General features: G+C 38.2%; 1 protein-coding gene across 5 annotated transcripts in view; it reads right to left on the bottom strand.

The window, feature by feature from the left end:
- Nucleotides 1-15,444, bottom strand: part of LOC137240422 (zwei Ig domain protein zig-8-like) — a 467,000-nt gene that overhangs the window by 356,301 nt on the left and 95,255 nt on the right. The gene's annotated exons all lie outside the window — the stretch shown is intronic.

The following is a 15,444-nucleotide window of genomic DNA, read 5'->3' as shown; positions in this document are numbered from 1 at the left end:
TGTGGTAAGTGTCGTCCGATATTTGTAGCATTCGTCTTATATGCTGTATGGATAATCATCGTCCTTGGGTGTTTGGAGTTAAAATTGATGATACGTCCTGATGATATTGGTTTCTTATACCACTTCAATTTAATTTGATTGCCTTCTCTTATTACAAGTGAGTCCAGGTAGGGTAATTTTCCATTTTCTTGGAGTTCCGTAGTAAATTTTATATATCGATCAAAGGAGTTTAATACGTCAAGTGTGTTTTGTACCTCGGCTTCTTTTACTATCGCAAAAATGTCATCAACATATTTTGCTACAGATCTTGGCTCTTGCATTAGCTTTTCAATGCTATTTTCCAACCACTTTTCCATTAATATGTCTGCTATGATTGGTGGGGTCGGTTATCCCATTGGTAATCCTTGGAGTTGAGTATATATCGTGTCATTAGATTTAAAATATGGTTGTGTGGGTATGCTAGGGAACAGTGATACAACATCGAAAGAAATAAGTTTTTCATCGTCACAAATAAATATATTATTTATCTTTTCTTTAAAATCAAGGGTATTTTTTACGTTGTAGCTCGAATTTAATGTTAATTTCATTAAAATGCTTGAAATATATGTACAAAGGCCGTAGGATGGTGATGGTATAGTTGAACATATGGGCCTGAGAGGTGTACCTTCTTTATGAATTTTAGGTAGCCCGTAAATCCTCGGTGGTAATGCCGTTGTTGTAATCATCTTGTTCCTCTCAAAGGCCGACATATATTTCAAACATTTTAATGAAATTAACATTAAATTCGAGCTACAACGTAAAAAGTACCCTTGATTTTAAAGAAAAGATAAACAATATATTTATTTGTGACGATGAAAAACTTATTTCTATCGATGTTGTATCACTGTTCCCTAGCATACCCACACAACGTGCACTTGACGTAATAAGAGAAAAATGGACAATAATAGAAGAGTACACTAAAATACCTAGAAAATGTTTATGGAAATAGTAAAGTTCTGCATTGAGGAAAATAGATATTTTAAATTTAATGACACGATATATACTCAACTCCAAGGATTACCAATGGGATCACCGACCCCACCAATCATAGCAGACATATTAATGGAAAAGTTGTTGGAAAATAGCATTGAAAAGCTAATACAAAAGCCAAGATCTGTAGCAAAATATGTTGATGACATTTTTGCGATAGTAAAAGAAACCGAGGTACAAAACATACTTGACGTATTAAACTCCTTTGATCGACATATAAAATTTACTACGGAACTCGAAGAAAATGGAAAATTACCCTACCTGGACTCACTTGTAATAAGAGAAGGCAATCAAATTAAATTGAAGTGGTATAAGAAACCAATATCATCAGGACGTATCATCTATTTTAACTCCAAACACCCAAGGACGATGATTATCCATACAGCAACGGGCTGTATAAGACGAATGCTACAAATATCGGACGACACTTACCACAAAGAAATTATAGAAGAAATTAAATTACTATTAAGAGATAATGATTTTCCAGAGAATATTGTAAAAATTTAATAAGAAGAGCACGATCAACAAACCGAGATCTTATACCAAAAAACCAAAAATATTTAAATCTGTTATTTACGTACCTGGTTTATCAGAGCGACTTGCCAAATGAGATTGATATAATAGCGAAGAAGCAAAATTAAAAACTCGACTGTCACAACATAAATCTGATTATAAACAAAGTAATTCTACTAACAACCACAAAACAGCTCTCATGGCCCATTGTGCCAGCAGTTATCACAGTCCGAACTTCGACGACGCTTCAGTTATTGAGAAAGAAGAGAAATGAAAGAAGAAGTTAGAAATGTTACATATCGTTAACCATTGTAAACTTTACCAAGTAGCGCAACTAACAGCTGATCGCTCAAAATTTGCACACACATACAAACATCACTAATGGCCATATTACGGAAATCTTGGCGAAATTGAAGTTAAATTTTTAAACAGACATAAAATGTTATAATTTTGGAATATATAGCATCTAGGACACCTTAATTGCAGTAATTGAAAGAAAATGTTTGCTTATACTCAAGTATTTAATTACTTTTTCTAAATTTATCTTTAATATTGATGCAATGATTGATCCAATGCAACTTTGGTCTTCCTACTGTTCTTCATTCTACTCCATTCGAGTGCCTATTTTCACGGCCTGCGAGTGCCTTCCACTCTATTCGCAACATAACCTCGAATTAAGCTGCCAAACTATATAGTAAACAATGTCGTTAACACACCTCAAACATACGAACTAACTACAAAACAGGTATTGATAATACTGCACAGTCATACAGACACTTGTTAACAAAAAATAAACAGTATAATACACCACGTCAGACAGTGTAAGAGTGAAATAAATGTATGTAATTAGTTTGTTAAAGAAAAATTATTGTTATTTGTGATATATTGTTTCATTATAATTTTCATGTTGTTTTTTATTGTTAATAGTTGCCCTGAGGACGATTACCAAAGGTAATCGAAATATATCGGTTATACAAGAACTTCTGGTGTTTTATTACATTAAACGGTTTTATTGGAAACAATACTTACATTAAGTAGTAATAATACTAAAAGATAGAAAATTAGTTGGGTAGGTCCTAGGTACTAGTCATCACACTCCTCATCAATCTAGGGCGTTGGTCAGACAATTAAATAAAAGCGTTGGGCGCGTGAAATTTCTGAAAATGTGGGGCGTAGCAAAACCTGATTAAGGTTCAGTTGGTCTTACTTATGACTATCAATAGAAATTCGACGCGTCCAACGCTTTTATTTAATTGTCTGATCAACGCCGTAGATTGATGAGGAGTGTGATGACTAGTACCTAGGACCTACCTAATTATTTTCTATCTTTTAGTATTATTAGTAGTTAATGTATGTATTGTTTTCAGTAAAACCGTTCAACTTAAAAATTTTCTTTTAATTATTTTGTTTCATTTAAAAATGCTGTTACCAGATTCTTGTATTACACAAATATAATGAATTTGGGTCCAGAAATTCAGAAATCCTAGAAAATATTTTAGCGGTATACTTTGTTGTTTTGTTTAAAAAGTTTTTCACAATAATTTGAAAACTCCTACGTTTTCTATGCTTTTTACACTTAAAGCAGTAACCTCATCATCTAAAATCATTAAAATCAATAACTCTCATCTGAACAATTTTCGCCATGCTATAAAATTAAAATGCCGTGTAACAGGAGCAACACTTTTGTGACTACATAAACTCTGTTTCAATTTTTTACATCCCTGCACAGAACCCTAATTGACCGTTTTCAACCGAAACAACAATCGTAACCCAGATTTTCTCGTTAAGCTAACTTAAGCGAGTGCCTGTCAGGAAGAAGTCAACAGCATAGTACAGGTCTACAAGTAGGATATGTAGCAGCACGCACATACACAGCCACGCTCACCTGATAAAATGCTTGTTCTTGTTGGTTTTTTTGGGGATGCTATTTGGCACTGGCACAGGAGGGTGGGGCCGTGTGTAGAAGTCCACGAAAGTGGGGAAAGCTTCTGACCGCCATTCACCTGGGAATGGCCAGAGCGATTCTTTTGCATGCGGTTCAAGCAGCTCACTACTGCCGGTCGCTTGCGGCCAAGTATCCTCTGGGTAGCCGCTAAACACCCGTTTAGCGGTGAGCTAATGTGAGAAGGCGACAACCTGGCTAGGCCACTCTGACATAATCGGTTTAAGGGCTAGCCGGGGGAGATTTCATCGGCAGCGTCTGTACACCTCTAGGTGCGGCTGCAAGCGGGCGTCTGTCTTGGAGCAAGCGGCTCGCTATATAAACGTGCCAAGTAATATTTTCACCCCCGCTGAGCGGGTTGTGCGCTGGGCTTGGGACCCGCCACGTAAAACCATACTCCAATGAAATATAACAACAAGCCTCGGATAAATACACTCTCTATTGATGACGACCATGGCAAACGTTTGAAGGACAATGAATTGAGGGCATGCACCTGGAACGTCCGCTCCCTGAATGGGATTGGTGCAGATGCCCGGCTGGTTGATGTCCTCGTCAAAGCAAAATCTGACATCACCGCCATCCAAGAAATGCGTTGGACGAAGCAAGGAAGAAAGAAGATCAAAAATTGTGACATATATTGGAGTGGCCATGCGAATAAGCGCAGTTTCGGCGTCGGATTCGTGGTGGGAGAGAGACTTTGTCGCCAAGTGCTGGCGTTCACGCCTGTGGACGAGCGTCTCGCCGCTATTCGAATAAAAGCAAAATTTTTTAATATATCATTCATCTGCGCCCATGCGCCGACAGAGGAGAAAGACGATGAGGTGAAAGACACTTTTTATGAACAATTAGAACGCACATACGAGCGCTGCCCCCGTCATGATATAAAAGTCGTGCTTGGCGACTTTAACGCCAGGGTGGGCAAAGAAGGTGTTTTTGGCCCTACAGTCGGAAAGTTCAGCCTACACAATGAAACTTCTCTTAACGGACTGAGGCTGATTGACTTTGCCGGTGCTCGAAACATGGTCATATCAAGCACGAGGTTCATGCATAAAAAGATACATCAAGCTACATGGCTGTCTCCTGATCGAAATACTCGCAATCAGATCGATCACGTTGTGATAGACGGGCGGCATGCCTCCAGTGTTTTAGATGTGCGAACGATCCGAGGACCTAACATCGATTCGGACCATTATCTCGTTGCAGCCAAAATACGCACCCGCCTCAACGCGGCTAAAAACAAGGAACAAAAAACACAAGGAAAGCTAGACGTCGAAAAGCTTCAATCACAACAGACTGCCAATGATTTCGCAACTCGACTCTCACACCTGCTCTCTGAGGGCACAACTCATCCTGAAGGAATACAGGAGCAGTGGGAGCATATCTCCAAAGCACTTCATACTGCCGCCGAGGAAAAAATTGGTTACCGGCGGCCACGAAAAAACAACTGGTATGATGAAGAATGCCGCGTTGCAACCGAAAGAAAAGACGCTGCCTACAGGGCTACGTTAAAAGCGAGCGCGACAAGAGGAGTGTGTGAACGCTATCGTGAGTTGAAAAGGGAAGCGAGACGCCTTTTCAGGAAGAAAAAAGCAGAAGCAGAAAGGCGTGAGTGCGAGGAGCTTGAGCTGCTAGCCACCAGGAATAACGCCCGAAAATTCTACCAAAAAATACGGCGACAGACGGAAGGTTTTAAGACCGGGGCAAACTCCTGTAGGAATGAAAACGGCGACCTTGTAACTGATGTCCAGAGAGTGCTTAGATTATGGAGGGAACACTTCTCTGCTCTCCTAAATGGAGGCAGCAATTCACCGCGTAGAGATGAAGAACCCGATCCCGCAATCGAGGATGATGGAATATATGTCCCCCCGCCCGATTATGACGAAGTTAGAATAGCAATAACCAGATTGAAAAACAACAAGGCCGTGGGCGCTGATGGATTGCCTGCGGAGCTATTCAAGTTCGGCGGCGAGGAGTTGGTAAGGCGCATGCAGCAGCTTCTTAGCAAAATATGGGCGGACGAAAGCATGCCCGACGGTTGGAATCTAAGTGTTCTTTGCCCAGTCCACAAGAAGGGGGATACTGCAAAATGCACCAACTATCGTGGAATCAGCCTTCTTAATATCGCATATAAGGTCCTTTCAAGTGTATTGTGCGAAAGATTGAAGCCCACCGTGAACCGGCTGATTGGACCTTATCAGTGCGGCTTCAGACCTGGTAAATCTACCATCGACCAGATTTTCACAATGCGCCAAATCTTGGAAAAAACCCGTGAAAAGAGAATCGACACACATCACCTCTTCGTCGACTTTAAAGCCGCCTTCGACAGCACGAAAAGGAGCTGCCTATATGCCGCTATGTCTGAATTTGGTTTCCCCGCAAAACTTATACGGCTGTGCAAAATGACGTTGAGCAACACCATCAGCTCAGTCAGAATTGGGAAGGACCTCTCCGAGCCGTTCGAAACTAAACGAGGTTTCAGACAGGGTGACCCCCTATCGTGCGATTTCTTTAATTTGATGCTGGAGAAAATTATACTAGCTGCAGAACTTAACCGCACTGGAACAATATACTATAAAAGCGTGCAATTACTGGCATATGCTGATGACATTGATATCATCGGCCTAAACACCCGCGCTGTTAGTTCTGCTTACTCCAAGCTGGAAAAAGAAGCGGTAAAGATGGGTTTGATGGTGAATGAGGACAAAACGAAGTACCTGCTGTCATCGAGCAAAGAGTCAGCGCATATGCGCCTTGGCAACCACGCTACTGTTGGCAGCCATAATTTCGAAATAGTAAAAGACTTCGTTTATTTGGGAACCAGCATCAACATTAGCAACAGCATCAGCACTGAAATCCAGCGAAGAATCAATCTTGCCAATAAATGCTACTTTGGACTAGGTAGGCAATTGAAAAGTAAAGTCCTCTCTCGGCGAACGAAAATCATACTCTACAAGTCACTTATCGTACCCGTCCTGCTATATGGGGCAGAAGCATGGACCATGACAACAGCAGATGAAGCGGCTTTGGGAGTGTTCGAGAGAAAAGTTCTTCGAAAGATTTATGGACCTCTACGCGTTGGCGATGGCGAGTACCGAAGAAGATTTAATGATGAGCTGTACGAGCTATACGCAGATATCAACATAGTCCAGCGAATTAAAACGCAGCGGCTGCGCTGGCTAGGCCATGTTATGCGAATGAAAGATGATGCTCCGGCCAAGAAAGTGTTTCTATCGGAACCCGCCTATGGAAGCAGAGGTAGAGGGCGGCCCCCACTCCGTTGGAAGGACCAGGTGGAAAACGATTTAAAATCCCTTGGTGTGACCAATTGGCGCCGGTTGGCGGAGCGAAGGAGCGACTGGCGCGCCTTGTTGGACGGCCATAACCGTTTAGACGGTTAAGCGCCAATTAAGTAAGTAAGTAAGTAAGTATTTGGCACTGTTGTACTTCTTAGGTCCAAGAAAAGTTTAGTAGCTGCTAACGAAAACTGGATAAAATTTTTATTGTAAAATTACAAAGAAATATCCTTACTTACTTTCAAACGAGCACTTAATTACATCTCTCTTTAAAATCCATATGTTTTGGACAATTTTAATTAACAAATTGTGATACTTTATTACCGGGGACGATTGCTGAAACATGACCAAAGCCGTTGGGGGAAGTATTAATAGACGCGTTTTTGCCTCGCTTCCAATAATTCGAATACTTTTTCGCCTTTGGACTTTTGATAACTCTTTTTATATCTCTTTCTACTATTTTGGACGGGTTATTGCAGTCGACCTAGGTTTCAAACTGTTTTTCGCGGAACACTTTTGAACGGGTAGAAAAACTTAGCACCGGTATTTGTATTCTTAATGCTGGAAAACCTACGCGTCATCAGATACCCCAATTCAAGACTTTTGTATAATTTTCTGTAGGACCCATATATGTAGGTGCACCTCATTTTCATACTAAATTCGTTCAAAAAAATTTACTATCACAGCAACCCATATCTGATATTCCGCTCTTTTTTTTTTTTGTTTCCGTGCGTCGCTTTCCACAACAGCAACCCCGGTAATTTTGACACTTCGTTCAGTGTCAAACGCATGTTCCACGCAGGTTCCACTGAGTTCCACAATAGTTTGACACTGACCGAAATGTCAAACGGCAGTGTGTTAGAAAGAGAAAGGAATTGTTTCCTTCTCATACATATCATACTTGTAAACCTGTACTATGGTCAACACACTTGTACCACAATGCAGATAATATATATATAGTTTATTAATAAAGAATTTCTATATTTTACAAGTAGATGAAAATATTTTTTTAATAATCAAAAAATGAAAATTTTTTGAGTATAACAAATGAAAAAATGAAAATAAAATTATTGAATAAACTAATGAAATTACAAAGTATATAAAGTTAAATTAAAATTTATAATGTACTAGCAGACCAGGCAGACGTTGGTCTGCCCTAAATTTGGCCTATCTGCATATATTTTAATAAGCTTTTTCCATCTAACTCTGCCCTACCCCTCTACACTTTTTCCTAATCTTTTTATTCACTCCTCCCTCCGTCTTTTTCGCTTCTTCTCCATCTTCGTCTCATTCGATCTCTTTCTCAGTCTCCTTCCCTCTTTTCTCTTCTCTCAAGTTTTTCTCCTTCTTCTTCATTTCTTATTGCCAGTCCCAGAGGGTGGTATGTATTTTGTTCCACTCCCACTCCGAGTCGCAGTCTCAGTCCCAGTCCTAGTCCTATTCCCAGTCCCAGTCCGTCTCCGTCGTTTATATACCAAATTTCAGGCAAATCGAATAGGACGTATGTAAATAGGTATGTGGGTATTTTTAATTATTGCCCTTATTTCGGCTTCGCATGCATATTTATCAGTTTTGTCAGGTTGATGCGACTAAATCGAATATCACAATGAACTTTAGACCTCTCAGCAACAGCTTTCATTTGATATCCATAATACACACACATTCTATCTCGAGACCCTAATCACTCAGCGGTGTAAAACTTACTCTGTATTATAGCGCACTTCAACAGCAATTTGATACCCATAATGTAAAAACACATTCTAGGAGTATCCGGGTCCACCTTTTATGCTATATCTCGAGACCTTATCCTCCCAGATGTATGAAAATTGTCCTGTACTATAGCACTCATCAACAGTTTTCATTTGATATCCATATTGTATAAACATATTCTGGGGGTACCCGGGTCCAAGTTTTGATCTCAAGACCCTATGCTCGTAGCGAAAAAAAGGTAGACGTTGGCCGATTCTCAGACCTGCCCAATATGCTCACAAAATTTGATGAGAATCGGTTCAGCCGTTTCGGAGGAGTTGAGCCTCTAACACCGTGACAGAAGAATTTTATATACCTATTGAATTTTTTCTAAAAAAAAATCATAACTCAAGAATGGCTAAACCAATTTGGGATTTCAAAATCAACTAACCTTCATCTCTCCTTCCTGTATCTTTCCTAAAAATTTCATGGCAATCTTTCTATCCATTCTCGAGTTATGGAGTGACAATCAAAATGTACACTTCTTTTTATATATATAGATTAAAAGGAACCCTACAGACACATGAATTTATATTTTGGTTCATCAATTAATTTATTTTGCAAGTTGTAAACAGCAAAAAAATTAAATTAAATTATCAGCTTTTTCGATAATTTTTTCAGTTACATCCGTTTTAACCGATCTCCTGAGATACAACTTCGCTCGCCTTATTACCAAAACTTTGAAGTTACAACCTTTCTATTAGGATAGGTCGATATGTAGTTGTTCTTGATAATACGAGTAATTTTCCATTTTCAGTCCACCTCCACCTGCGCCAGTAGCGATTGCATTTTATCTTGGCGTTTCATACGCGGCATCTATAGGTGGATTGGGTACACTAATTGGAACTGGTACAAATATTGCTTTTAAAGGAATTTTCGAGAAAAAGTTCCCCAAAACCGATGACGTAGAATTTTTACCATTTATGGCATTTAACGTACCACCAATGCTAATAAATACAACACTGGTCGCTTTGGGACTGCAATGGCAGTATATGGGTTTATTTAGATCGGGAAATAGAAAAATTGCATCATCCAAAGAGGCGGAAGAAGCTGCACGTAAAGTTATTAAGGAAAAGTCGAAAGAGTTGGGACAATTTTCATGCCATGAACTTCAAGTTGGTATTTTATTTATTTTGATGATAATAAGTTTCCTCACAATGAAGCCCGGGATGGGAAATTTAAAGGGTTATGCAGACGTTTTAAATGAAAAATGAGTTTTCTTGAATTAAATGTATGGGTAAAATTTTCAAATTGTACCTTAATTTCTATTCTTACGTCCCATAATAATATACATGTTACATGCATGTCGTCGACTTAGAGTGCAAGCCTGCTAACAGACGTAAAAAAAATTTCATGGCAAACAAAACTTTTAGAATTTTTGCATTTTTGCATTAGCTCCTCTCTGCCAAACTGCATCAAAAAGTCATTTTTGAAAAATATGGTTCTTAGCAGGTTTGCCTTCTAAGCCGACGATATCTAAGTATTTCACCTTTCATCCATAGAGCTATTCAAAACTTAGCGATCTTAGGTCGAATCTGAGGGATGGTTTCAACCAGTGCCTTTCAATACATTACTGTCAGGAGTATCGGACCTCCATGAGGAAATATAAGGAAGTCATACATAATGCAAGAATAAAATAATGGCGAAAACATTGCGAGTCCCTCGTGCCCATATCAGCAAGTTTTGGAAAGCTTATAGTCAGAAATTATTAAATTAAGACCATTGTCAAGCGCACGGACGGAGCATGGACAGTATCAGCAGCTGAAAGCCTGGCAATCTTTATGGATACTTACTCGCCGGATGGCCCCGAAGAGGCAGTCCAAATAGCCTGGCTAAAAAAATCTTCTTGTCATCAGCTGCGGTAAATGATAATTCCCCCCATTATGCTGTGGAAGACTCAAAAATATTTGGTTAAAGAACTAGACGAAATTTTCACTTCATGCATTCGCTACAGTCACATCCTGCCCACGAGGATCAAAACTGGGGTGGTTTTCATCCGAATGTCGAGACATTGATGGGGCGAAGATTTCAGGACAATATGTCTCACACCTTTCATGCTAAAAGCACTTGAGAGATTACTTGATATACACATTAGGGAACTTCTTGATGGGAATCCCTTTTCCACAGCACAACTGAGTACCTGTGGGGAAAGTCCACAGAGACAGCGCTACATGAGATGGTGGAACAGGGAGGAAAATTCTTTTGCATAAAAAATTTACACAATTGGCACGAACCAGAATAGAAGTAGGATTAATGAAGACAAACAAAAAAACCGCTGTGATGGCTGAATGGTTATAGCAGCGGCGCCTAAACGTTGCCGATGAAGGAATTTAGCAGTTCCCGAAATGGATCTATACAACGAGCTTTGGCAGTTGTCTAAATTTTTTCTTTCTTCTATTCTAATTTAAAAATTTTTTCAATTAAGAAAAAATTTATCATAACAATAATAATGATAAAAAATTATTGTTAGGCCTTGAGCTCGATTCGAACCCGCGATCTTAAAATCAGTAGGCCGATATAACAACAAAAATTGTTAATACATCCCAGAGCACGGGAAAAAAAGTGTCAATAAAATATGACACTATGGCAGCATTGAAGTGGGATTAATGAAGACAAACAAAAAAACCGCTGTGATGGCTGAATGGTTATAGCAGCGGCGCCTAAACGTTGCCGATGAAGGAATTTAGCAGTTCCCGAAATGGATCTATACAACGAGCTTTGGCAGTTGTCTAAATTTTTTCTTTCTTCTATTCTAATTTAAAAAAAAATTGTTTCAATTAAGAAAAAATTTATCATAACAATAATAATGATAAAAAATTATTGTTAGGCCTTGAGCTCGATTCGAACCCGCGATCTTAAAATCAGTAGGCCGATATAACAACAAAAATTGTTAATACATCCCAGAGCACGGGGAAAAAAGTGTCAATAAAATATGACACTATGGCAGCATTGCCAACAAACAAGTCCAATTTTCACAGCCATTCTGCAACAGATGTCGCAGTGTTGTGAATATCAATTGGCACGAACCAGAATAGAAGTAGGATTAATGAAGACAAACAAAAAAACCGCTGTGATGGTTGAATGGTTATAGCAGCGGCGCCTAAACGTTGCCGATGAAGGAATTTAGCAGTTCCCGAAATGGATCTATACAACGAGCTTTGGCAGTTGTCTAAATTTTTTCTTTCTTCTATTCTAATTTAAAAAAAAATTTTTTCAATTAAGAAAAAATTTATCATAACAATAATAATGATAAAAAATTATTGTTAGGCCTTGAGCTCGATTCGAACCCGCGATCTTAAAATCAGTAGGCCGATATAACAACAAAAATTGATAAAAAATTTACTCTTACTGCGTTTTTCCATGTGAAATCTAACGCGGTAGATCGTTCCTAGTTACTTCTTAACCGGGAGATATCAGGTGAGCTTCGAGGAGCGAAAATAATTAGCAGATATGTAGGGGCACAACACTAGGTGGGGTGCTCTCATAACTCATTAATATAAATGGCATTCTAACAAAAATCGACACAAATGATGTGAAGATTGTTGCATCCGCTGACGAGCGCTACGATTTCGGATATATTCCCTTTCGTCCATCAATCAATTGGAATTGTATGCAGCCTATCGCTTTCTACGCCTGAACGATGATCGGTAAGAAATCAGGTTGTCCAAATATGTTGTTATATCTGTATGAGGCAATGGTGCTACCAGTGCTCACGTATGTCTCTATTGTGTGGTGGGAAGTATAATCGCATCAGCCTACAGAAATTAGGGCGCTGCTGCTACCGGAGCTTGTCACACCAGCCGCGGTTTTAGACCAAACCTTATACCAGCTTCCAATATATATGCACATACTATGTACGCCGGCACAAACCACACAATACCCACAAAGACCATAACAGTACTTTTAATTTACTGACGGCGGGAACTTTTAACTCTGATATGGATTATAATCCCAGCCAACTGCAGTTTGAGGGCAGCGTTTACATTATCCTTCCTAGTAGGGACCCAGCAAAATTGGAAGAGCACCACAGGCTATGCTCTATCCAGAGATACATCGTCAGACTGAAATTAAAGAAAGAAAAGCAGTCTAATGAGTAGATATAAGGCTCATAAACTTATAGCGGTCTGTGCCGGTCATTGGTAAAGATAGGTATGCCACATAAAAACTAATGCAGAAGTTGTAAAGATATAACCTCCAAAGAGATTGTTGAGCACTTTCTGTGTAAATTCCCGACTCTAAGATTGATTTTAGAAATAACTCGGGATGGTAGTGGTGCATATCCGATGTAGCATCCAGTGGGCGCAGACGAGTTTTAAGGCATCAAAACAGGTTTTCATTAGTTACTTAAATAACCTTAGATTAACCTGTCTACCTGAATATTTTAACCTGTCGTAGTTGTCAAAAAGATCGAAAATTGTATAGATTGAGAGTAGATTAGTTGTTGCACTATTTTCAAGCGTTTTTTGAAATCGATGGCTGCGTAGAATATAATTTAATCTCGGCTACCATTTCGAAACCGCCTTATTTCAAAAATGTTCATATTTCAGATTATATCTTTCTTATAAGTTGACTATATTTTAATCAGAGTTGTCGAATTTTCGAAACAAACTCCAAGATATAGCCTTGCTCAAACCAAATCTAAAGTAGCATGATTTCAAAAAAAAAAAAAAAGAAACTTAAAAACAAATTCTATGCTGAGGTGTTTTCGAACTGGCAGCGGAAATATGGTGTTTGTTCACGCATTCGTCGATAAAGTCTTTTTTTTTTTTTTTGAAAGGTACACCAAGTTTCATAAGCTATGACATCTAACTGCCTTGCTTTTTTGCAGAAAGATCAGACCTTCCTGCGGCCTTATGTTGATTTCATTTCTACTCTTCGTATTGCCTGTTAATTACTTTTTCATGAAGTATTGCATTTGTCGCAGTAACTAAAGTAGTTACAACTGAGAAATACTTAAACACAGTTCTTATAATCTCCATAACAAAAAAGGTTGATAGAAGTTTTTTGCAAAACTGAAATGTACATTATCTTAACTGTCTCCATTAAGTTTGAGGGAGAAAAGAAATCTATCTAAAAGGATCAACCTTGATATTTATAACATTGCTCTTCCTTGATTTAATTGAATTTTTTTTATTTTGATTTATAATTTTTTCTTATTTCATACTATTTTTATTTATTTTTTTTCACTTTATTTTATATTATTTTATTTTAATTTATTTTATTTTATTTTACTTTATTTTATATTATTTTATTTTAATTTATTTCATTTTATTTCATTTCATTTGTTAGGCATTCGCTCGATTCGAAACCGCGTTCTTATTCTTTTTTTTCGTCTTAGTTTATTTTATTTTTTTTTATTATCTATATTTTCATTATTGTATATATATTATTATTATTTATACAATTGTTTTTGTTATTGATATTAGAGAAAAATTACAAAGTTTACAAACAAATCAATAACAAAAACAGTTATATAAAGCAATATGAGCATGTCTCGCAAATTAAAATACAGATATTGATATAATAGTGAACAGCGGAAGTACTGCTTATAAAAGCTTTGCAATTAAAGCTTACGGCTTCTTCTCGAACACAAGCGAGATTTTCGAGACTCGAGAATTCGAGAACTAGACTTCTCGCAAGAATCTCGTGTCTCGAAGTACTCGTAAGTCTCGCGAGCTTCTCGACTTTCAATTCAGTCGCTGCATTAGCAGTTAGCTCTACAAAAACAGCCAATGAATCGATAAAATTGAATGTCGAGAAGCTCGCGAGCCTTACGCGTAATTAGAGATTCGAGAATCTCGCGAGAAAGCGAGACTCGCGAGAAATCTCTTCTCGAACAAGTTCGAGAAATCGTAAACTCTATGTACTATAAATCCAAAGATACTAAGCTCTTGATAGCGCGACTATAAGTATACAATTACGCTTCAAATAATAAATAGCAAATATGGTTTTTTAGTATTTACAATCAACTTAGATATTTTATGTTGATAGCACCGTAGCACAGAGGTTCGTGCCGCTATTAAGCACAACTCCTTTTGTAGCGAGTTATTAAACAACTGCAGCGAGTCTTCAATAATTGCCGCTAGATGGTTCTAACATGCCAACCTAATACAAACGCACGCAAGTCATTTTCTGTCAAAAATGTCTCATACACATACAACTTGTATGAGAGCAACCCAAATTGAATTTGCTGCGTGAAAACCTAACTCGATTTCCAATTTTTGTTCTGCGTGATATTTAGATTTGACGTTTGCACACATGCTTTACATTGTCGCAACGCATGCTTATTTGGGTTAGGGCAAAAAACGCCGGTTGTTTGTGTGCGCTAAAAAAACGCAGTGCGGTTTTATTAGGTTGGCATGTAACTCTCCTTTGCACGCTCAGTCTAGAGAGTTACATACAAGTGAAGCTAATATTAGCGTGTTAAAAACATACAGAATTAGTATGTACTTAATGGTGTATAGAGGAACAGCAACAAAAAAGGAAACACTTATAAATCGGACACATAAGCAGTTTTTCATATAGATGAGTTTAACACATGCTTATGCATTATGAGTAGATTGCACGTATTTTTATGGAGAATGGTAGAATGAGCGACACTGGCGCCATCTGATATTGCAAAGTAGCCAACTCCCCAATTTTGTTCCAAGCAAATCATAAGAAGGAGAATTTGACATTTGCTTTGGCTAAGGGTGTTCGCACACTTTGCAAGTGAAATTATTTTTCCCACTGGTTGGTAAATTTTGTAACATTTTTCACAATTAGAAACTGCAATATAACAATCGAATACAACACAAAATATGTTAGCAAGTATTTTTGTTGTATAGGGAGAGTGTTTACAACAGTGCTTCGCGAAATTTTGTTTTTGAATGGGCAAGGCGTAATAAACTTCAATTGCCAAGTCTGAAGTTCCTTCAT

The sequence above is a fragment of the Eurosta solidaginis genome, chromosome 2 (genome assembly GCF_040869045.1).
Source record: "Eurosta solidaginis isolate ZX-2024a chromosome 2, ASM4086904v1, whole genome shotgun sequence".
NCBI lineage: Eukaryota > Metazoa > Arthropoda > Insecta > Diptera > Tephritidae > Eurosta > Eurosta solidaginis.
This window is presented reverse-complemented; position numbering and strand designations above follow the sequence as displayed.